This window comes from Genypterus blacodes, unplaced genomic scaffold (genome assembly GCF_046128005.1).
Source record: "Genypterus blacodes isolate CSIRO-AG114 ecotype Tasmania unplaced genomic scaffold, CSIRO-AGI_Gbla_v1 ptg000105l_1, whole genome shotgun sequence".
Lineage (NCBI taxonomy): Eukaryota > Metazoa > Chordata > Actinopteri > Ophidiiformes > Ophidiidae > Genypterus > Genypterus blacodes.
In genome coordinates, this window is record NW_027466909.1 from 2781504 (window position 1) to 2806452 (window position 24949).

At 41.1% G+C, this 24949-nt stretch overlaps 2 long non-coding RNA genes across 2 annotated transcripts; both read left to right on the forward strand.

The window, feature by feature from the left end:
- Nucleotides 1–507: 507 nt before the first annotated feature.
- LOC143008599 (uncharacterized) lies at nucleotides 508–7184 on the forward strand. The gene is made up of 2 exons (XR_012964613.1): nucleotides 508–1501; nucleotides 6324–7184. It is a non-coding gene; the product is annotated as an uncharacterized LOC143008599 (long non-coding RNA).
- Nucleotides 7185–14179: 6995 nt separating this feature from the next.
- On the forward strand, nucleotides 14180–23781 carry LOC143008600 (uncharacterized). The gene is made up of 2 exons (XR_012964614.1): nucleotides 14180–15571; nucleotides 21882–23781. It is a non-coding gene; the product is annotated as an uncharacterized LOC143008600 (long non-coding RNA).
- The last annotated feature ends 1168 nt before the right edge of the window (nucleotides 23782–24949 follow it).

The following is a 24949-nucleotide window of genomic DNA, read 5'->3' on the forward strand; positions in this document are numbered from 1 at the left end:
GGAGTCCAGTGCAAGGAGCTTCTAAGGCCAAACTATACAGGTGCATCTCAATAAATGAGAATACTGTAGTCTTCCCTATGATTGTGAAGCCGACTGAACCAGACCGAGAGACAATTTAAAGGCTCAGGAAACCTTTGCAGGTGATTTTGAGTTCATTAGCAGATTAGAGTGTGACACCAGTCAGCACTTGTTCCTCACAGCAACAAGGTTGTGGGTGCGAGACCAGGGCCTTTCTGTGTGGTGTTTGCATGTTCCTAACCCCGTGTCTGTGTGAGTTCTGTCTGGGTACTGCAGCTTCATTCCACCGTATTAAGACATGCAGAGATAGATAATGGATGGATGGATGAGTGTGACACTGTGAGTCTACAATATTTTACTTTAACACGATATTCTAAATATTTCACTTTCTGTGTAATGAATCTATAATATATGAGAGTTTCACTTTTTGAATTGAATTACTGAAATAAATGAACTTTTCCATGATATTCTTATTTTTTGAGATGCACCTGTAGTAGACAAAGACACGGTCGCCCGTAAGGTTGGAATAAACAATCATTCCAACCATATGGAATAATTTAATATGTTTAATATGAGATCATCAGAACAGACATACAACAAATTTGTTTCTGTCTTTTTGTTTTCTTTCAGTCGTTTCGCCGTTCCTGGCCTCAGAGGTTGCGGGATTTAGCTTCATTCTGTTCCTCTTTTGAGGAGCAGGAAGGAAGGAGGGCCACCTGGTTGTGGGATCTAGGTTTGAGTATTTTGCCAATGTTCCTAAATGTCAGGACGGTGAATGCTGAAGACAGAATGTGAATGTCTTTGGGTTTACAATGTAACAACAATATAACTGCATCATGCGCTACATTTAGCAGACGAGCCAGACATTTTCCTCCAGACTGAAACATGTGTTAAGTGTTGTGTGTCCATATGATGCCACTTGTTTACATTCATAAATAATCTTACTATAGTGCAGATCAGTATCATTTATCTTTCACATTTACATAAATGGTTAGGGGGGAGTTTGGTTGGGTTAATGGAAAATTGTATGGAAAATTGGTAAATTGAAGTCTGAATTGTCTTTTTCGTGGCCGTATATGATAAATAAACAGGTGTCAGCATTGCAGATGTGGAAATGTAAGTTTTGCGTCTTCTCAAACAACAAGAAAACCATGGAGAACAATTTGAAAGATAACAACTGCATGCTTGATGCTTCTATTGTAGCTTCATTAGCTGTTGAAATACAACTAATACTTTAAATCCACTCAATTAGTTTTTTCTGCAGAGAGGCCTCAAGGCACAGAGCGCAAAAGACGCAGCTTTTCAGGCATTGAACCAGTTCAGTATGTGTGTAATGTTAGACTGCATACTACATTCATGTTATACATTATACTACATACTTTTGTCTCTGTCCCTCTTTTAGATTTGCTGAGTAAACTGTTGGAACATGACAAGATATCTGACATGCTTGAGACATTCAGTCAGTGTGTAATCAAGATAGTGAGTACATTAAAGAAAAGTTTAGGAAGTTTGCAATCCTTTCAGTTCTTCAAAAAGGAAGCAGAAAGACTGTGGTATATATTGGGTAATAGCAAACAAACAAATGAGAGGGACATGAAGGATATGAAGAATAGAAAGGAAAAACTCTGCTAAACTATTTGCTTCTACTCGGAGAGATTCTCTAGATTTCCCCTTCTCCCTTAGTAGCTAGGTGTATGGTTGTATTGTGGTTTGACCAGAGAGAGACTGACATGTGCCGTCAGCCATCTTAGAGAGAGAGGAGGGGTGGAAGAAGGAAGAGCAGGTTTGCAGAGAGAACTGGTGCTTCTAGCAATGCTGCTCCACTCTGCCTGAGATGTCCTTAAATACAGAGTGAAAGTAAGGATATTATAGTGTAGTACAAGTATAATAGTGAACTATTACAAGAATCAACCAGCTGCTAAACATTGCTGTACTCACAAGTAGTGATAACTCCATTTTCTAAACGTGGAGCTAATATTTACTGCAGTTTTTTCTATGGTTGCTATGGAGTCCAGTGCAAGGAGCGTGTAAGGCCAAAGTATAGTAGACAAATATAATATGAGAACACCAGTACAGACATAAACAAATGTGCTTCTGCTCTTTTTGTTTTCTCTGTTTGTCGTGTGCTTCATGGCCTCAGAGGTTGCAGGATGTGGAAGGAAAAAAGGAAAAATAAAGTCAAACATTGGCGGTTGCAGAGTCCCTATGGACTGAGCCACTGCTGCCCGCTGTGTCTGTGTTGTCCTTTCATCTTGGTACAGCAGTTGTGACCTCTTAAACTGTGTTATTGTGATCATCTAGTGAATGAAAGATATTGAGAAAGGGTTGCAATTCTGAAATGAACAGTAGAACCACAAGGCCTTGTTGAGTGATGTGGATGGTGTTAGGACGAGTTTCCACTGCAGTATTGATTGTGTGGTTTTCCCCCTCAAACTCAATCTTCTGTGTTCTGTGATGTCACTGAGGGCAGGTGCTGATAACTTCACCATCGCTGTTAAGTCAGTAGTGACTTAGAGAGGTGAATACAGCCCACAACAACCACAAACTTTAGCCACAAGTACAAATCTCACACATAACATCAAGGATTGGTGTAACGTGTTCCTTTCACTTGGTGCATGTTAAGAGTCCGTCAGCAGTGCTTTGTATCAACTACATTCTTTGGGTTTTGGGTGACACTTTTCAAGGTCAGCATGTGAAAGGAAGGACCTATCTTGGTTTAGCTGTCTCAGTTTTAGTCACTTTGGGGGACCCAAATAGATCCCCTCACACACCCCAGTAGACCCTACCATGTGATTGTGTATGGCAACGACATAAGGTATGAGCTGACAGAGAGGAGTTCATTAAAGCTCAACTGTCTGAGCTACAGCTTTGTGGGCAGGAGCCAAGAACACTCAGTGTTAAGACTTCAGTGTTAAAATGTAAAGGATTCTGGGATTCTGACCCTGTTAGGGATCTGATGAGAGACATAGTTGTTGTTTCTGACTTCTTTGATTTTATTTTATAAGAAGGTTTCAGCTCTATAGTCAGTATATGACTGGAGGTATGGAATCTCAAATGTTTGTGTACAAGTAAAAAAGGTCAAAGGTGGAGATGAAGCCGGGCGAGAGAAAGACTGCATGGTCACTTCCTCAGTCTGACCTACTTAGCTGATGGAATGTAGACTATTTGACAAATGGAACTTTAGAGTTTGATCAGGGGTTGAATACATAAAAGTAACTGTGATGAGGTGATTTAGACTATAAGTAGATTTTGGTTGGAGTCATTCCTGACAAATTCACACACATTGTAAATGGTGAATTTGCTCTAACCTGTAAAACAATGAGTGCTTAACTTATTGATAAGCTCGTCCAGATGGTGTATTCCTAAAACAGACACACATAAGCATCAGAATGCAGGAGTCAGTTTTCACCCATTGGCAGTACAATGATTGGATGAAGACTGGGCCGATGTATTTGTCATACATACAAATGGTGTTTCTGCCTATGCAAATTAGGACATATTCAGTAAGTGTGGAGCTCATGTGCATATTCAAATTAATTTCAAAAGAAACTTGTAATACAAAAAAAGTAAATTTTCAAGTGTACTTTTACTATGTAAAGTTTTATTGTGGTAGGAGTAAAGGAACAAATTAGGCCTACTTGGGTGTATTTTGGGCATATTGGATTAGTGTATAGCTCATTTGCATATTAACATTTATTTTCAAAGAAAGTTGTAATACAAAAAATGTTACTTTTCATGGGTTCTTTCATTGTGTTAAGTTTCATTTTGATAGGAGTAAAGGAAAAAAATAGCCCCATTGGGGTGTGTTGTTGCCTGGCCTTATTGGCACACATCTCGGATTGATGAGAATTAAACATATTTCCTCAACTAGGATTTCTTAGGACTTTGAGTATGTTGGTCTGGACACCTCATAGAAAGGATCTATGCTGAAAGAAATTCTTTTACAATTAGTTCTATTTTTGGCTCCAAAATGAGTTACTTTGCCTGGACTAGAAGGTTAGATAGATAAATGAGCCCCTCTGTTTGTGTCTCTCAGTTCAGATCCACACCCCTGCTTCTGCCCGACTTTGGGACGCCCAAACAAGGCACCCTGTGTGTGTGTCCTGTGTGCAGCCTGTAGATTCTCCGACACAAAGAAATGCGAGAGACTGCAGAGGGTCATGTCCATGTAGGCGGGCATGACCTCTCTTGGATGGATGAGTCGCCTGGACGTGCAGAGGATTGTTGCAACACACCTCTAACACCTGTACAAAAGTCAGATACTGAAGCTTTTCAACCTGATAGATTCCCACATGAAGAAGAAAGATGTTTTGTTTTATTCTTATTTGCAGTCCTTCTCCCCCCCTTAGGTCAGCGTCATGTCCTGTAACTGAACTCTTTGGGAGGTTTTGCTGTGACTCATTCCTGTGCTGTGTGAACGAGTGGAAATCATCAATAAAGTGGAGGTTATGCTTTCTTCTTCTTCAGATTTTAGACCCGTGCATATAAGCTTGTGGAAAAGTAACGTTGAAAACACAGAAGTGATATAAATGGGCCAAAGACTTTCACCACCTACACACACACACAAACACGCACCCACACCCTGAAAGCCTTTTAATTATGGTCCATGTGGCCTTGTGTTCGCTTGAAGACAGGGCTCAGTGAAGTGTTTTCTGCCAATCTGAATAAGAGATTAACTTTCTTTAATGCAGTGTAAGTGCTGACAAGTAGTGTATGATTTTTTTTGAATGTATGAATGACTGCAGTGACTCCAGCAATGATTAGACACAGGCTGGACCTCCTTATCCTTATATACCTAGCTAAAGCAACCAACACAGAGGTGTGTTGGTTGAGGGTGGAGTGACGTTCTCTCCAGCGTAGTGTTCACACACGCTTTAGTGTACACACACGCTTTAGTGTACACACACGCTTTAGTGTTCACTGACTTTTGTGACTGAATTTGTTGGATTCCCACATGAAGAAGAAAGTTGTATTGTTTCATTCTTCATCAGTTAGGCTCGCAACCTATATGTCCATATAAGGTGAAAAGAACCCTGTTACTGGGCAAATTGTGACTTAATGACCTTAAGGCCAAAACCAGACACAAAAACCAGATGAACAAAGGCCAGCATAAGTTACACACTGTATAAGCACACTAATACAGAGTAATACACAGTGAGAGTACAGCATTGCCATTACACTATTCTGTTTTTGTTCTGGCAGAGGGAGACACACCACCCAGCCGCCTACACACACATGCATCAGAGGGGGCAGGGGCCAGCAGGTTGGGGTTTGGTTCCTCGCTCAAGGGCACCTCAAGGGAGTCTCCACGCTGTTTTGATTGACAGGGGACTCAAACCGGCTACCCTCTGGTTCCCAGGCTGAGTCCCCTATGGACAGAGCTACTGCTTCCCCACGTACTGGTGCTGGTAGTTTAGAAGTAGAGGATCGGAGCATGGCAACTCAGTGCTTCACACCTGACTCACAAAACTTTCAGGTACACACACAGACACACGCCTCAGCATGGTCCATACGACCTCACCTCTGTTCACTTGAATACACGGTTCAAATTGAGACACTGGTGTTTGTGGTCAGTGCCAATCACATACACTGATTAAGAGACTCATTTCCGTGTATGCAGCATAAGTGTGATCCGTTCTGTGCCTGTTGTAATCGGCCTGCAGCAGCAATATAGTCAAGTAGTGGCACATCAGAAGATAATCACCGGGAGCATAAAGGTAGACAGCAACAGCTGATTGAGAGATCCACGACAGAAGTCAGAGAGAGACATAGAGAGGACCGAGATTCGGCAAGAAGACCCGCTGCTGGCCGAAAGGAAACGAGGCCAGAGCTGGGGACGGTCCTCGACGGTGGTACAAAGCTTACTTGTTATACTTTGATGTTTATGGACAGACCTTACCTTGTGAACAAGGACACCTTTTGTTAAGCTGATTTAAAGCACCTTGTTATGCCGAAAACCTCTGTCATTTGTATGTGTGGACACCAGAGCACGGCCTGAAACGGACATCCAAGGGGAACAGCCCCTCACGATGTCACAATACATACATACACACATACCGGCCCAAATAACGACACACAGTATTTGCCAATCCTGTTACTTAGTTGTGGTTTGTGTTTGCTTTGCACATCTGACAGACTAACTGATATGCTAATGATGTGGGCTCTGAGGATGTCAGGATGTGTGTGTGTGATCACGCGCTGGTTTGACTATGTGTTCTCTTTCTTGTTTTCATGCTTGTGGTTTTGGACCTGGCTGGGCGTGGACATGATGTCGCTTACTGACCGACGCACACTTTCCCAAAGAGCCCCGGTTTACTGTCAGCCGCTGCTTCTGCTTGGTCCTACAGTACAATGACGTCATCGCTCAGACCACAACAGAGGAGCTCCAAGTTGGATTCTCAGGTGACCTTGACAGTATAACATGCTCCACTTTAGCAGCTGTGTTTGTAACTCTCAATGTTTGAGGGGTGTTTGCATCCATTTTGTTATATTCTTATTTTAAAAAGGAATACTATTTGTATAAGGCTATTCACATGAAGCCGCAAATGCTACATGGTAAGGATATAGGTCATAGGTAAGTTAGGTCATGCCTTTATGGAAAGCACCCAAAGTTTGGTCGGGGATGTGGTCACACTGTCAAAATGAGGCAAAGAGCTCAATTCTGTTAGTCGGTGTCCTTACCAACGCCACTTTCCGTCTCTGTCTATCCCAATGTCTTCTTATGGACACCAAAAGGAAATGAATAGAATCAAGTTTATTACACATTGAAAAGCTCAGCAACAGCGCCACCTTTTGGACGTAATGCAGCTAATGTTTATTTAATTTTGGCCCGGTGCCAGTGATGACAAACCTGCAGGGGAGGTTACAGCAAAATGACAAACACCACAGTATAATGAGCCAATAATATCATCATGGTAAAGTTACTATGGGGGGGAGGGGGACCTATGGTTTGCTATATTTCTATTTATTTCTATATGATAATAATAATCTATATTCTCTGCATCCACACTACTGTGTCATGTTCTCACAACCTTCAGCGGCCAGGGCTTCCTGCTGATTTCTATTTCTATTTTGTACTTAATATTGCCTATTTTACCTCAGGGTCTACAATACTAATAATAATACAACCTTCTTTTCTTTTCTCTCTCTCTCTCTATCTCTCTCTCTCTTTTTCCCGCTCTTTCTGTATAAAAAAGGATCTCCAAAATGTCTTATAACTGTACAGGCACTGTCATGTAAAATGAAATGTTTGCCTCAATAAAAAATATACCAAAAAAAATAAATCTATATTTATTTTCTTATTCATGCTTCTTTCTGACACTCTTTAAAAGTTTTGTCATGCCTCAAAGTTTAATATTCTATTTTCTACTTTACTCTTACTGCTTTGTCTTGTCTTTGTGGTTCTACCTGCATTAGTCTGGTCTTTCTTTATAGTTAAAGTCCTTTCAGTCCATTTTAACCCTATACTTCGCATTAAACTTGGTATTTTGTCAACCAGTGATTTGTGATATGAGTTTGATTGATAGAGACGATTAAAAGTTTCCTGTTCACATCACTTGCATCTCTGGATCCAAAAAAAAAAAGTGTGAGGAAACATTGCCGACCATATTCTAATTCTGTCTGGGGATGTCCTTAAATCCATACAGAGTGAAATTAAGGCTATTATAGTGTAGTACAAGTATAATAGTGAACTATTACAAGAATCAAACAGCTGCTAATCATTGCTGTACTCAGTAGTAGTGATTTCTAAATGTGGAACTAATAGTTACTGCAGTTTTTTCTAAGGCGCTGCTATGGAGTCCAGTGCAAGGAGCTTCTAAGGCCAAACTATACAGGTGCATCTCAATAAATGAGAATACTGTAGTCTTCCCTATGATTGTGAAGCCGACTGAACCAGACCGAGAGACAATTTAAAGGCTCAGGAAACCTTTGCAGGTGATTTTGAGTTCATTAGCAGATTAGAGTGTGACACCAGTCAGCACTTGTGCCTCACAGCAACAAGGTTGTGGGTGCGAGACCAGGGCCTTTCTGTGTGGTGTTTGCATGTTCCTAACCCCGTGTCTGTGTGAGTTCTGTCTGGGTACTGCAGCTTCATTCCACCGTATTAAGACATGCAGAGATAGATAATGGATGGATGGATGAGTGTGACACTGTGAGTCTACAATATTTTACGTTTACACAATATTCTAATTTTCTGAGAGACTGAATTTGGGGTTTTTATGAGCTGTAAGCCAGAAACATCAAAATTAAAACAAATAGAGGCTTGAAATATTTCACTTTCTGGGCAATTTATCTGTAATATATGAGAGTTTCACTTTTTGAATTGAATTACTGGAATAAATAAACTTTTCCATGATATTCTTATGTATTGAGATGCACCTGTAGTAGACAAAGACACGGTCGCCCGTAAGGTTGGAATAAACAATCATTCCAACCTTATGGAATAATTTTAAAAGTTTAATATGAGATCATCAGAACAGACATACAACAAATTTGTTTCTGTAGCTTCATTTTGTTCCTCTTTTGGGGAGCAGGAAGGAAGGAGGGCCACCTGGTTGTGGGATCTAGGTTTGAGTATTTTGCCCCCCCCCCCCCCCCCCCCCCCGTTGGAGAGTTAGATCGCTTACACTTGGTCTTTTTAAAAGTAGATCCCAAGCTGAAGAAGTGTGGGCACCCCTGGTGTATGCTGAAGACAGAATGTGAATGTCTTTGGGTTTACAATGTAACAACAATATAACTGCACCATGCGCTACATTTAGCAGACGAGCCAGACATTTCCCTCCAGACTGAAACATGTGTTAAGTGTTGTGTGTCCATATGATGCCAATTGTATACATTCATAAATAATCCTACTATAGTGCAGATCAGTATCATTTATCTTTCACATTTACATAAATGGTTAGGGGGGAGTTTGGTTTAACAGGAGGACAGATTTAAAGGGTTTTATGGAAAAATTGGTAAATTGAAGTCTTTTTCCTGGCCGTATATGCTCCAGATAAATAAACAGGTGTCAGCATTGCAGATGTGGAAATGTAAGTTTTGATTCTTCTCAAACAACAAGAAAACCATGGAGAACAATTTGGAAGATAACAATTGCATGCTTGATGCTTCTAGGTTATTGTAGCTTCATTAGCTGTTGAAATACAACTAATACTTTGAATCCACTCAATTAGTTTTTTCGTCGCTTTTTAAGAGGCAGGCATTGAACAAGTTCAGTATGTGTTTAATGTTAGCTGCTCTATAAACTTCCTACAGAATGGCGGTGCCCAAGTCTAGCTTGATTCCATTGGTTTCCAAGATAAGGGGAGAGGAGAGGAGAAGAGAAGAGAAGAGAAGAGAAGAGAAGAGAAGAGAAGAGAAGAGAAGAGAGGAGAGAAAGTAGAGGAGAGAAGAAGTGAGGAGAGGAGAAGGGAGGAGAGAAGAGAAGAGAAGAGGAGAGGAGAGGTGAGGTGAGGTGAGGTGAGGTGAGGTGAGGTCAATCTATCTGAGCTCTTACCGCTGTCTGCCCTGAAGCCTGGTTAGTTTGTTGGTAGTGTTAACTACAAAGGGACTTTGACAAAAGTCTGGAGAAAACGTTTAGCTCATGGTTTGATTATGTGCAGTCTGTTAGAAAAGAAGTTTGAGTTGATCTAAACTTGATTTCCAGACATAAGAGGGAAACTGCTTAACCTGGTTCTTCAAAGTCCTTACAGGATCAATGTTCACAGAATGTAGAGGGTTCACACTGCTGTGCTCACCTCCACCAAACACAAGACATGTAGCCACCGACTCATGCTTGTAGCCAGGCAATAATCACACCCAATGATCTCCGTGTACACACACACACGCACACACACACACACACACACAAGCACAGTAAGTGGACATGTGACTTCTGGGACAAAAGACATGGGCTCTCATGATGACAATGATGTCATGAAAGTACTTGATTCGTCTGTCTTCTGCTGCCCCTCCCTTCAGGCTCACATTACTTGCAGCCTGTCCCCCCTTGGTTGCTAAGGCTGCACCAGCGCTGACTTGGCAACAAGCAAACCCCATGTGTTTTCTCATAATGAAATGCTGGTGAGCTGGTGACTAACTGTACAGCAATTTAACTGATGGCATTCAGCCAGAAGAAGCAAACAAAACAATTCTGCAACCACTTTATGTTGACTTATATGAAATAGCCGTTTGTTCAGTTTGGCCTTTGAGGCAACAATTCAATTAAATTCAGTTCAACTTTATTTCCATAGTGCCAAATCTAAATATGATTAATGATATTAATCTGAATAGAATGCATGGGTTTCTAGCGGGACAGGGTCTAGAGTCTCTACAGGACAGACTTCTACACAGAAATCTACAGAGAAGAAGTTGTATTTTAGTTGTTGAAAAGCATTAATGATTTGTATGGTATGCACAGATAGAGAGGTGCCTCATGGGAAGTCCCATGGCAGTCTAGGCCTCTGCCAACATAAAGGCAGACCTGGCAATGTTGCATCACCTCTGTCCTGGGGGAACTTCCACACACACTTTTACTAATAACAATGAGCTGATCACTCATTGGTTTAAAAACATCAGCCCAGAAAGTCAGGAGATTGTTTTTTGTCTCCACTACTCTACTGTGTGTGAGTGTTTAGGCTCCTTGATTGAAAAATAAAGACATCACACACGTGCTTTGTAGGAGTTTAAGCATTTGTGATCACTTTATTAGTAAAGTAATGATTAGTAAACACATTAAGTAATCATAATTTAGCATAACAGACAGGTGCTTTTATTTTATTTATTTATTTATTTCCTACACTAACAAAAATGCATCCCCCCCCCTCCCCCCAGGTGTTTAATGAGTCATTTCCTCTCACATGATTCTCACCCCACTTGTTCCTTGACCTATAGTAACACTTATCTATAAAATGGAGGAAGAAAAGGCCCTCATGCCACACCTTTCATTTCAAAACACATGGCATGTTTTCAATCCATAAGGCACAGATAGAGATATGAAAAGTAAGGCACCAGAGGATAGACATCTTTACATATTCATATATATATATATATATATATTAAAATAGGATATGCTATAAATAGTAAAGCTCTCAATAATAACATGTTAGTGGATCTGCTTTCACATGATCAGCAGTAAAGTGCGGCTTTAAGTTACAACTGTGCATTCATATTGACAAGTACAGCATTTTGGTGTTAAATGGCAGTGAAACAATCCTATCCCTGAGAGATCATAGGTGGGGACATGGAAATCCTTGACCACAGCACTGAACTTTATCACTGCTCATCATTTTATATGAAATAATATATATATATTATTATAATACAATATTATACTTCAATACATATATTAGACTAATAACATATATTACAAATTATTTTCCTTTCCACTAAGGAAAACAATTACTTATAGATATGTCTCTGTCTGTGAGCCTCCACAGTTTAGGCACATGTTGCTCACTAGGGTCTGGCCACTCAGTGTGCACACGCTGGCGCAGCAGAGAGTCTCAGCTTCCACAGCCAAAATGACTCCTCTTTTTACAATTTGGGTTCTCATCTATGCACCAATACATGATAAATAACAATTGGCTGTGTTAAGAATGCTTAGAGTATTGCAAATGTTGCACCTTTTAACTTCATAGTATTTGAGCTTTTCTTTTTAAATACAGCACATGCTACCTATACTCTACTTTGCTTAATATCTGCTGAACAAAGGTAAATGTACAGTATAAATCCACTGTAGAGATATGGACATCATTACCCACATTGTGCTGTGGAACCTTGAACATTTAGTTCGAGGTTTCAACCCCTTCCCTTTAACCTGAGCACGTGTCCTATCTCAACTAGAGATATGCCATAAGAAAAGCTGTATATTTGCATGATTGACACTGATTGAATTCATGGATATACAGTACTTAAGTTCTAAGGAGAAAGAGCGAAATATATATAAAAGGCAAGCAAAACTCCCATGATCATTAAAGGACTAAAAATCACCCCACTGACTTTAGATTGGAGGGTCAATGGGATGATAGGGATGATGTAGGCCACCTGGACAGTCACTTCACTATGGGTTCCCTTGGAAGGTTTCCAATTACAAGTTTGATTAACGGCAGATACTCACATGGGTTAAGAGATAAGAGCCTGCAAACGATTTACAATGAGTTTAAATTGATAAAAACTAGCGACTGAGTTGGAATTTGGACGAAGGAACCCACAGCTGATGCCTCTCCAAGTTTTTAGGACTACAACATTGGATACGGCTGATCACTGATCACTGTGGCACCATGGCTTTCTCCTCCTCCTCCTTCTCCCCCCGAGGGAGACAGCAGTCCCCAACCCCTGTCAAAGTAATCTGCTGCTCTCCCCTGGTTGGCCTGATCCACTTAGACACCTTCCTGTAGATGCAACAGAACATTATCCAAGATGCCATGAAGACCATGCATATGATTTTATACACTGCGATGTGAGCAACCTATACCTGCGAATCTGAGCTCTGTAGAGCCACAGAACAAATATGAAGACGACGACAAGGACAAAGATGGCGGTGACAGCGACAGCAATGATGATGTGTTGTTGGCCAGAATCTGTCGGGACAATTTGACAGTTAAGGCACAATCTGCTATCTAACTCCAGCGGCAAAAAACAGGGACAGAAAAGTGGTGCTTGTATCCTCCATCAAAAACAAACTCTTCAAATTAAAATTCAGATCTAGGTGGTCGACAATGTGGTCCCAGCAACATTCTATTTCAAAAGATTTCATTAAAATAACATAAACCAACCTTCAAAATTTGAAGAACCTTTACACTCAATGCTACAAACAGACATTTTTGTTTTAGGTCTCTAGTTGAACTAATAGCTCTACATATGTCCTACATAAGATCATATTAAGTTGCCTTAAACCCATTAAAAAAAGAATATTGTGTAACAGGAACCTGACTTTTGAAGCCTGGGAACAATCGGTTATTCCAAACACACTAACGGCAACTAAAACTACAGAAGGACGTAGGAAGTTGTGCCAAATCCTTTTGCCCTTGCGTGGTGACGTAACCAGGAAATCAAAACGTCACAACACACAACATGGTAAGAACTCCAGTTTATGAATTGCTTTGCATTGTAGACGCACAATCTGAATAAACACACACCGCCAAGTTGTGCTGATGTTACACATATAAAAAGTTGAATTGTCCGTGTGCTTATTCAGGAGAGGAGGGGCAAAGTGAAGGCACTGTGCAAACACTTAACACAAGATAAATATCTAACACAAAATGGTCAAAGTCATGAGCTTGAATGATTGATGAGATTAACTGACCTGTGCTGCGGATCACATGTTCAGCCTCTTCAGCAAAGGGAACTGGAAAATAAGACAAATCTGAGCAAACAGCAAGTGCAAAGAAACAAAATCAAAACACAATTTTATAATATACAATAAAATGTAGGAAATGACAAAAGAAATCACACAGAAAATAATGTCAGTTACACAAAAAACATATTTACTTGGGCAGGTAGTCTTGAATGGGATTCCCTGAGCAGAGGAGGAAAGAATGCAGGAGAATATTACCAGCTGATTCCAGGCAGACTAAAGGTTTCATCTAATATATTACACAACATTTGGAGGGTAAGATCAGATTCACCCAGGACAAACGCTTTCTGAAGCCTGAATTCACTTAATGCTTTGACAGGAGTGAAGTTCTATGTTATATTAATTAGCCCCATACTGTTAAAACTAATATCTTGTCTTTTCATACTGAAAGAGGCTCATTTTTGTCAGTTGTAGCTTCTTCACATGTGAAATGTGCAATACCTCAGGCATGCAAATTCGCTCATAGGCGACATTATTCAGGCGTTTGGAGGTTAACAAGGTTGTCTCGGTTTTGGCCAACACAGGTGAACGGAAAACTTCTGCTTCATCTGCCAGTTTACGTCTCTAAAGTCAACAAATGAAAGGGAGTGAAATGAGAGATAAGATGAGGACAAATCTTGTAACAGTAAAACTCAATTCTCGCAATACACAGATAATACATTATCATTACAGTCCAATTCCACATGCAACTGCAATTGTCTGACTTACGTCGCTGTCCAACCACGAATAGCTGCAGCTAGATGCATTTGACTCTGGAACAGTGTATTGAGTGTTGCCACCAACATCCGTGACTTTGCAGGCGTTGCTGGATACCACGAGAATCACAACTGGTAAAGAGACAATCACATCACCGCAAATAATATTACTTTATTATGTAAACACAGAATGTCAATCATTTCTGTCAAGGACCCTCCTATCACATAGTTACTAAAGTGCTCTGACTAGAGATAACGATTAAAGTTTGACCAGTTCACATGGAACGATACAGAACTGTGGGTAAAATGTATCTTCATTTGTAAGTATATACAAAAGTGTGCACATTATACATCTTATATGGCATTATACATCCTCTGCCATATATATGCCATATAGAGGTCATGAATTAGCGGACCTTGGTAAATAAATGATTTAATGCACATTTTCCGACCGCACATAACTTCACGTACGCCGCTTATCGTGTTATTGATACAGCCGCGGGGAGCATCCTTTCAAAGCGTCTGGCCGGGGGAAGCACGTGATGCAAGTCAACCAATGAGCTGTGCGTGTGCGTCCATGGGCTGCTGCTACTGTGCTGCTATTTTTAGCCATCAGCAGCGAGTCAGCGGAGAGAGGGAGAGCGGACGACAGATCGCTGCAGGAGTAGCGGAGAGAGCAGGTGAAATGGCGTGCTCCAAAAAGAGAAAAGTTGATCCAGAAAACAGGGCTTTTAAAGAAGAATGGACCGACGCTTACTTGTTTGTATTACCAGATGGCAGCACAAAACCTGTGTGTCTTATTTGTTCCGAGACGGTCGCTCTCGTGAAAAGCGGTAATATCAAGCGGCACTATGAAACTAAGCACAACACATTCTCCCAAACATACCCCCTTGAATCAGCCATTCGCTCGCAGAAAATCACTCAATTAAGGTCAATTAATATTCGACAAGATCATTTTGGTTTATCTCCAATGCAACAAGCACTTTCTAGATTTTAATTTATAAAGTGTTTTTTGTGCTTAAGGTTCCAAATATATGATTTTTTTCCCCATTTAAAACAGTAAAGACACTGATTCATTTAACACCTGCATTTTTTCTGTTTTTGTAAATGCCGTGTTCGAAAACAACTGATAATAATGATAAAAAAATGTTCTCGGACCTTCACTGGTTGTGTTTCTTTGCATTCGGACCCTGGCTACTTTTAATTCATGACCCCTGTTAAATGCTATTAAATGTATTTTTATGTATCTACTGGGGGAGGCAGTAGCTCAGTCGGTAGGGCTTCCGCTTTGGAATCGGAGGGTCGCCGGATAGGACATGTGCCAATATATCTGTCACAATAATAATATCGGATCTCTCATCTGATATTGATATGACAGAACTATTTGAGCCTGAGAGGAAATGAGTTTAAACTCAGACTCATCTGTCCACTAGGGGTGCGGGGCGGTGGCACACACACACAGTCACGGCACCGTTGAACATGGCGGATATGAAATTCAGAGGGCAACTGCGATTTTAGAAAGGTAAGAATCAGGACTCGGTGGAAGTATCAGTATCATCCCTACTACTTTTACAAGTACTACTAAATTAGGGTTTATGTTTCGGTACGAATTTGTGTTCCGTGCAATGTATTCTGAAACCGCACTGTTGTTCCCGCTGATTCGGCTCACCAGAAGTAAGAGAACTTACATACTTTGATACGCAGATCCGGCGTACTCCGGGCTCAAATTGTCGCTTTAACTAACGCCAGCAGGCCAACAAGGCTACAGGTTAAATTTAGGTTGACATTTTTATTTCGATTTCCACAAGGCCAACGTCAGAATAACGTCGAACTGACGTCACTAAATCGGCGCATGCGCATGAACGCGTCTACTTCCGGTTGAACTTAGACTTACACAGAATGTATGTATATGCACAATGTCATGTAAAATGTTTGCTTCAATAAAAACAAATATCAAAAAAAAGACAAACAATTCATTTTAGTGATTGAAAGGATTTTTACGCAAAAGAGCCCGTGATTGCTTTGCGCTAAGCACTTTGCTGCTGTAACATGGGAATTTCCCCGTTGTTGGATGAATAAAGCATCGTCTTATTTTATCGCCGAGGCAAATCAAAGACCAACTGAATGGCGAATGTAATACACTTTCTTCGACACTGGTTGACGTTGAAGTCTTGGCTTTAGCAGCAGGAAGCTAACGTTTTAAACGCCGTTGAATGCGATGGAAGTTTTTCTACCGTGGAGACAAAATAACGTTAATCAAAAGCCAAACAGCGCGGCATGCTACTTTAAACGTCGATCACCTTCGTAAAAATCCCGGTTCATTATTCCCGTTTTGACCATGTGCTGTAAAATGTGACGGCTCATGCAATGCCCTCCGACTTAAGTTATTCGAATACGCAAATTAACACACAATCTGTCTTTGCTTTTCAAACGACAAGCGATCGCATAAGTATTCATTTTGTAAAGTAACGTAGATGCTTACGGTAAGAGAGGCAGAGTCCCGCCATCTCGCAGCTGGCTGTGTGCTCTGCTCTGTTCCCGGCCCGGTTTTGGGGGTGTGTGTGTGTGTGTCTCTTGAACCAGGCTGTATTCTGGAAGGCCCTCCCCAGGTGGGTGGTGTTTTAGTGATGGGCGTTTACAAATACAAATGCTGAATGCTGAAGACAGAATGTGAATGTCTTTGGGTTTACAATGTAACAACAATATAACTGCATCATGCGCTACATTTAGCAGACGAGCCAGACATTTCCCTCCAGACTGAAACATGTGTTAAGTGTTGTGTGTCCATATGATGCCACTTGTTTACATTCATAAATAATCTTACTATAGTGCAGATCAGTATCATTTATCTTTCACATTGACATAAATGTTAGGGGGGAGTTTGGTTGGGTTAAAATGGAAAATTGTATGGAAAATTGGTAAATTGAAGTCTGAACTGTCTTTTTCGTGGCCGTATATGCTCCAGATAAATAAACAGGTGTCAGCATTGCAGATGTGGAAATGTAAGTTTTGCGTCTTCTCAAACAACAAGAAAACCATGGAGAACAATCTGAAAGATAACTGCATGCTTGATGCTTCTATTGTAGCTTCATTAGCTGTTGAAATACAACTAATACTTTGAATCCACTCAATTAGTTTTTTCTGCAGAGGGGCCTCAAGGCACAGAGCGCAAAAGACGTCGCTTTTCAGGCATTGAACCAGTTCAGTGTGTGTAATGTTAGACTGCATACTACATTCATGTTATACATTATACTACATACTTTTGTCCCTCTTTTGTCCAGATTTGCTGAGTAAACTGTTGGAACATGACAAGGTATCTGACATGCTTGAGACATTCAGTCAGTGTGAAATCAAGATAGTGATTACATTAAAGAAAAGTTTAGGAAGTTTGCAATCCTCTCAGTACTTCAAAAAGGAAGCAGAAAGACTGTGGTATATATTGGGTAATTGCCAATTTATTAATTAATTTATTTTATCGTATCTGCAGATAACTTGGCTTCACATTCACTTGCTGTTGTAGATGTTGTTTGGCTAGCCGTGTAGATATTCCGAAGTGGGGCTTTTGCCTTGAGAACACCAGAACTGCTTGCTGAAGCTACTGATGTGCTCAAGCAAGATGATGTGTGTTGTGTTGATGGTGTGAAGAGAGACTGTCCTTTTATGACCTATTGGAAGGAGTTGTACCTGTGGAACTCAGCATATGCCTCTTTGATCTTAAAGCTGAGAACTACTTCACACTGAGTGACCTTAATGACAAAACAACTTCATTTCCGTTTGTGCTGTTGTTTCTGCCTGTTGTCCTTAAGATCAAGCCAGATCAGTGCTCAGCAATGATTCACAGACTAAGAAACAAACTGCTGCCATATTGTGTATAGAGCGTCACGCGTAAACGTGTTAATGCCTGAAGGAAGCATTGTGTGGTGTTGTTAAATAAGGGAGACAGAAGTGACTCTTTGCTCTTTTTCTCTCCCCTTTCTTTCTTACTCTATTTCAAGCTGCACTTGTATCTATCTACCATGAACCTATTTCTTTATCTACCCTCAACCTTTTTTTGTTAAGTGGAAACACCTTAACCTAAATGTCTTCCACTGCCCTAATGAATTGAGAATATGGAAGCTAGACTGAAAGAGAGAAAGCATCCTATAGCAAACCACAAATAACTCATATGGTTTGAGTCCCTTTGCACCCATCACACCCAGTGATCTGTGACAGTATCTTACTGAGAGGAACCATAGAGGAAGACTGTTGGAAACACTGCTCAGTTGTTATAAAATATGTCATGGTGAACATTTCAAAATGACTTCATCTTGTCACTTTGATCACAGTCACTTACAGCAAAAATGAGAGGGACAAGAAGGATATGAAGAATAGAAAGGAAAAACTCTGCTAAACTATTTGCTTCTACTCGGAGGGAATCTCTGGAATTCCCCTTCTCCTCTTAGTAGCTAGGTGTATGGTTGTATTGTGGTCTGACCAGAGAGAGACTGACATGTGCCGTCAGCCATCTTAGAGAGAGAGGAGGGGTGGAAGAAGGAAGAGCAGGTTTGCAGAGAGAACTCGTGCTTCTAGCAATGCTGCTCCACTCTGCCTGATATGTCCTTAAATACAGAGTGAAAGTAAGGATATTATAGTGTAGTACAAGTATAATAGTGAACTATTACAAGAATCAACCAGCTGCTAAACATTGCTGTACTCACAAGTAGTGATAACTCCATTTTCTAAATGTGGAGCTAATATTTACTGCAGTTTTTTCTATGGTTGCTATGGAGTCCAGTGCAAGGAGCGTGTAAGGCCAAAGTATAGTAGACAAATATAATATGAGAACACCAGTACAGACATACAACAAATGTGCTTCTGCTCTTTTTGTTTTCTCTGTTTGTCGTGTGCTTCATGGCCTCAGAGGTTGCAGGATGTGGAAGGAAAAAAGGAAAAATAAAGTCAAACATTGGCTGGGTAGGCGGTTGCAGAGTCCCTATGGACTGAGCCACTGCTGCCAGCTGTGTCTGTGTTGTCCTTTCATCTTGGTACAGCAGTTGTGACCTCTTAAACTGTGTTATTGTGATCATCTAGTGAATGAAAGATATTGAGAAAGGGTTGCAATTCTGAAATGAACAGTAGAACCACAAGGCCTTGTTGAGTAATGTAGATGGTGTTAGGATGAGTTTCCACTGCAGTATTGATTGTGTGGTTTTCCCCCTCAAACTCAATCTTCTGTGTTCTGAGATGTCACTGAGGGCAGGTGCTGATAACTTCACCACCGCTGTTAAGTCAGTTGTGACTTAGAGAGGTGAATACAGCCCACAACAACCACAAACTTTAGCCACAAGTACAAATCTCACACATAACATCAAGGATTGGTGTGACGTGTTCCTTTCACTTGGTGCATGTTAAGAGTCCGTCAGCAGTGCTTTGTATCAACTACATTCTTTGGGTTTTGGGTGACACTTTTCAAGGTCAGCATGTGAAAGGAAGGACCTATCTTGGTTTAGCTGTCTCAGTTTTAGTCACTTTGGGGGACCCAAATAGATCCCCTCACACACCCCAGTAGACCCTACCAGGTGATTGTGTATGGCAACGACATAAGAAATGAGCTGACAGAGAGGAGTTCATTAAAGCTCAACTGTCTGAGCTAAAGCTTTGTGGGCAGGAGCCAAGAACACTCAGTGTTAAGACTTCAGTGTTAAAATGCTGCAGTGTTAAAATGTAAAGGATTCTGGGATTCTGACCCTGTTAGGGATCTGATGAGAGACATAGTTGTTGTTTCTGACTTCTTTGATTTTATTTTATAAGAAGGTTTCAGCTCTATATTCAGTATATGACTGGAGGTATAGAATCTCAAATGTTTGTGTACGAGTAGGTCAAAAGTCAAAGGTGGAGATGAAGCCGGGCGAGAGAAAGACTGCATGGTCACTTCCTCAGTCTGACCTACTTAGCTGATGGAATGTAGACTATTTGACAAATGGAACTTTAGAGTTTGATCAGGGGTTGAAGACATAAAAGTAACTGTGATGAGGGGATTTCTGTCAAGACTATAAGTAGATTTTGGTTGGAGTCATTCCTGACAAATTCACACACATTGTAAATGGTGAATTTGCTCTAACCTGTAAAACAATGAGTGCTTAACTTATTAATAAGCTCGTCCAGATGGTGTATTCCTAAAACAGACACACATAAGCATCAGAATACAGGAGTCAGTTTTCACCCATTGGCAGTACAATGATTGGATGAAGACTGGGCCGATGTATTTGTCATACATACGAATGGTGTTTCTGCCTATGCAAATTAAGACATATTCAGTAAGTGTGGAGCTCATGTGCATATTCAAATTAATTTCAAAAGAAACTTGTAATACAAAAAAAGTAAATTTTCAAGTGTACTTTTACTATGTAAAGTTTTATTGTGGTAGGAGTAAAGGAACAAATTAGGCCTATTTGGGTGTATTTTGGGCATATTGGATTAGTGTATAGCTCATTTGCATATTAACATTTATTTTCAAAGAAAGTTGCAATACAAAAAATGTTACTTTTCATGGGTTCTTTCATTGTGTTAAGTTTCATTTTGATAGGAGTAAAGGAAAAAAATAGCCCCATTGGGGTGTGTTGTTGCCTGGCCTTATTGGCACACATCTCGGATTGATGAGAATTAAACATATTTCCTCAACTAGGATTTCTTAGGACTTTGAGTATGTTGTTCTGGACACCTCATAGAAAGGATCTATGCTGAAAGAAATTCTTTTACAATTAGTTCTATTTTTGGCTCCAAAATGAGTTACTTTGCCTGGACTAGAAGGTTAGATAGATAAATGAGCCCCTCTGTTTGTGTCTCTCAGTACAGATCCACACCCCTGCTTCTGCCCGACTTTGGGACGCCCAAACAAGGCACCCTGTGTGTGTGTGTCCTGTGTGCAGCCTGTAGATTCTCCGACAAAGAAATGCGAGAGACTGCAGAGGGTCATGTCCATGTAGGCGGGCATGACCTCTCTTGGATGGATGAGTCGCCTGGACGTGCAGAGGATTGTTGCAACACATGAAGAAGAAAGATGTATTGTTTTATTCTTATTTGCAGTCCTTCTCCCCCCCTTAGGTCAGCGTCATGTCCTGTAACTGAACTCTTTGGGAGGTTTTGCTGTGACTCATTCCTGTGCTGTGTGAACGTTGAAAACACAGAAGTGATATAAATGGGCCAAAGACTTTCACCACCTACACACACACACAAACACGCACCCACACCCTGAAAGCCTTTTAATTATGGTCCATGTGGCCTTGTGTTCGCTTGAAGACACGGCTCAGTGAAGTGTTTTCTGCCAATCTGAATAAGAGATTAACTTTCTTTAATGCAGTGTAAGTGCTGACAAGTAGTGTATGATTTGTTTTGAATGTATGAATGACTGCAGTGACTCCAGCAATGATTAGACACAGGCTGGACCTCCTTATCCTTATATACCTAGCTAAAGCAACCAACACAGAGGTGTGTTGGTTGAGGGTGGAGTGACGTTCTCTCCAGCGTAGTGTTCACACACGCTTTAGTGTACACACACGCTTTAGTGTTCACTGACTTTTGTTGCCTGAATTTGTTGGATTCCCACATGAAGAAGAAAGTTGTATTGTTTCATTCTTCATCAGTTAGGCTCGCAACCTATATGTCCATATAAGGTGAAAAGAACCCTGTTACTGGGCAATTGTTACTTTATGACCTTAAGGCCAAAACCAGACACAAAAACCAGATGAACAAAGGCCAGCATAAGTTACACACTGTATAAGCACACTAATACAGAGTAATACACAGTGAGAGTACAGCATTGCCATTACACTATTCTATTTTTGTTCTGGCAGAGGGAGACACACCACCCAACCGCCTACACACACATGCATCAGAGGGGGCAGGGGCCAGCAGGTTGGGGTTTGGTTCCTCGCTCAAGGGCACCTCAAGGGAGTCTCCACGCTGTTTTGATTGACAGGGGACTCAAACCGGCTACCCTCTGGTTCCCAGGCTGAGTCCCCTATGGACAGAGCTACTGCTTCCCCACGTACTGGTGCTGGTAGTTTAGAAGTAGAGGATCGGAGCATGGCAACTCAGTGCTTCACACCTGACTCACAAAACTTTCAGGTACACACACAGACACACGCCTCAGCATGGTCCATATGGCCTAACCTCTGATCACTTGAATACACGGTTCAAATTGAGACACTGGTGTTTGTGGTCAGTGCCAATCACATACACTGAGTAAGAGACTCATTTCCTTGTATGCAGCATAAGTGTGATCCGTTCTGTGCCTGTTGTAATCGGCCTGCAGCAGCAATATAGTCAAGTAGTGGCACATCAGAAGATAATCACCGGGAGCATAAAGGTAGACAGCAACAGCTGATTGAGAGATCCACGACAGAAGTCAGAGAGAGACATAGAGAGGACCGAGATTCGGCAAGAAGACCCGCTGCTGGCCGAAAGGAAACGAGGCCAGAGCTGGGGACGGTCCTCGACGGTGGTACAAACGCTTACTTGTTATACTTTGATGTTTATGGACAGACCTTACCTTGTGAACAAGGACACCTTTTGTTAAGCCGATTTAAAGCACCTTGTTATGCCGAAAACCTCTGTCATTTGTATGTGTGGACACCAGAGCACGGCCTGAAACGGACATCCAAGGGGAACAGCCCCTCACGATGTCACAATACATACATACACACATACCAGCCCAAATAACGACACACAGTATTTGCCAATCCTGTTACTTAGTTGTGGTTTGTGTTTGCTTTGCACATCTGACAGACTAACTGATATGCTAATGATGTGGGCTCTGAGGATTTCAGGATGTGTGTGTGTGATCACGCGCTGGTTTGACTATGTGTTCTCTTTCTTGTTTTCATGCTTGTGGTTTTGGACCTGGCTGGGCGTGGACATGATGTCGCTTACTGACCGACGCACACTTTCCCAAAGAGCCCCGGTTTACTGTCAGCCGCTGCTTCTGCTTGGTCCTACAGTACAATGACGTCATCGCTCAGACCACAACAGAGGAGCTCCAAGTTGGATTCTCAGGTGACCTTGACAGTATAACATACTCCACTTCAGCAGCTGTGTTTGTAACTCTCAATGTTTGAGGGGTGTTTGCATCCATTTTGTTATATTCTTATTTTAAAAAAGAATACTATTTGTATAAGGCTATTCACATGAAGCCGCAAATGCTACATGGTAAGGATATAGGTCATAGGTCAGTTAGGTCATGCCTTTATGGAAAGCACCCAAAGTTTGGTCGGGGATGTGGTCACACTGACAAAATGAGGCAAAGAGCTCAATTCTGTTAGTCGGTGTCCTTACCAACGCCACCTTCCGTCTCTGTCTATCCCAATGTCTTCTTATGGACACCAAATGGAAATGAATAGAATCAAGTTTATTACACATTGAAAAGCTCAGCAACAGCGCCACCTTTTGGACTTAATGCAGTTTATTTAATTTTGGCCCGGTGCCAGTGATGACAAACCTGCAGGGGAGGTTACAGCGGCAAAACCTATGGTTTGCTATATTTCTATTTATTTCTATATGATAATAATAATCTATATTCTCTGCATCCACACTACTGTGTCATGTTCTCACAACCTTCAGCGGCCAGGGCTTCCTGCTGATTTCTATTTCTATTTGTACTTAATATTGCCTATTTTACCTCAGGGTCTACAATACTAATAATTATACAACCTTCTTTTCTTTTCTCTCTCTCTCTCTATCTCTCTCTCTCTTTTTCCTGCTCTTTCTGTATAAAAAAGGATCTCCAAAATGTCTTATAACTGTACAGGCACTGTCATGTAAAATGAAATGTTTGCTTCAATAAAAAAATATATATATTTATTTTCTTAGTCATGCTTCTTTTCTAAAGTTCTACTGTTTTGTCATGCCTCAAAGTTTAATATTCACTTTTCTACTTTACTTTTTTTGCTTTATTTGGTCTTTTTGTCTCTTCCGGCATTAGTCTGGTCTTTCTTTATAGTTAAGACGTCCTTTCAGTCCATTTTAACCCTATACTATACCGCATTAAACTTGGTATTTTGTCAACCAGTGATTTGAGTTTGATTGATAGAGACGATTTAGAGTTTCCTGTTCACATCACTTGCATCTCATTGAGCCAAAACAAAACAAAAAGTGAGGAAACATTGCCAACCACCATATTCTACTTATCAGAGCAGTGGCGCCTGCAGAAGTTTTCCCGGGGGGGGGAGATGGGGCCACTGAAAATCTTGTGGTGTCCAACGTTGACGGCAACGGCAAGCGCCGGCAATGGTGAGTGCGCGACAGTGTGAGTGATGAAAGGTCAAGTGGCTGGTGGGGCCTGACCGCCCCCTGGTGGCGCCACTGAATCAGAGACACGAAGAGGGAACTGTGATCAGTTATTTTTCTTCCAATGGTGTCAGCATTAGCATCATATAGCCAAAGGGTGGAGCTGTTGTCATTTCTTTCTCTCTTAACCGTGAAACAATCTCTGTACAGCATTAACACACACTGTCCTCCAGGTGTCTGAGGATTGTGAAATCAGTTTTCATGTATTACTAATGTGATGTGCATGTACTGTATGTTTGCCAGGTAAAAACACATTTCTGAAATCTGAATGTGTCTCAGATCACAATCCCGTGCAATGACAAGTGTGTGTATGAATCTACACAGATACATGAAGATGTATTTGCTCTGCATTGAGTGGTTTGAACTCATTAGCTGTGTGGGGGAATTATTACTCTTAAGAATCAAATCCACAGGTTTCTGCTTATTGCACGTCATCATGCGTGTATGTGGCTTTGTGTACATATGTGCGGACGACAGAGTCCTGTTTTCCTCTGGGCTTTGAGTGTGTTGGCGTGCGATGAATAGTAGCAGTGTTCGAGTCAGAGTGGGGCCGAGTAAACAGTCATCACAGGTCGGG